Source organism: Penaeus monodon, chromosome 23 (genome assembly GCF_015228065.2).
Source record: "Penaeus monodon isolate SGIC_2016 chromosome 23, NSTDA_Pmon_1, whole genome shotgun sequence".
Classification (NCBI taxonomy): domain Eukaryota; kingdom Metazoa; phylum Arthropoda; class Malacostraca; order Decapoda; family Penaeidae; genus Penaeus; species Penaeus monodon.
Window position 1 is genome coordinate 38,422,278 of NC_051408.1, and position 606 is coordinate 38,422,883.

Here is a 606-nt window from a genome sequence, read left to right on the forward strand (position 1 = left end):
TTGAATATTATCACATACGTTTTTTTTTTCACTAATTAACGACGAGAAGCGAAAGGATAACACTTACACCAAACAACAAAGAAAAAATGCGCGTGTTCCCATCTTGAACAGCATCCGACAGAGGTCAGACGAGCACTGGCTGGCCTTCAAGCTCCGCGCCTTAAATATACGGTTTACAAGGCGGTTATATAAGCGTCCATTTCTCCTCGGATTAAAGAATTATTCTACATTTATACGGTTTCACGGGTTGGATTTATGATGTAATTGACAATAATCCGTTTAAAGTGGTGCTGATAAGCCGGATTCTCCTTTTATTTTCTCATAATATGTTGCTGGGATGTCGGATTGTCAAATTATTATTATTATTTTTCTCGGATAATATCGTCTTTTTCAATTTGCTTATCGCGAAATGGCCGAGAACCTCTATTAGTCATGAACACAATTATCGGAGTTTCTTTAAAATACGTGGAATATCTTTGTCAATGAATGTGGGTGAAATATGAGGTTTCCTGGAATTTACTGCCTCCATTGCCGTTGCAAAGTTGCAATACTGTTCGCTGAATAACTTGCGATGTTGATTTGTTCTTAGAAATTATGTCACTTCTG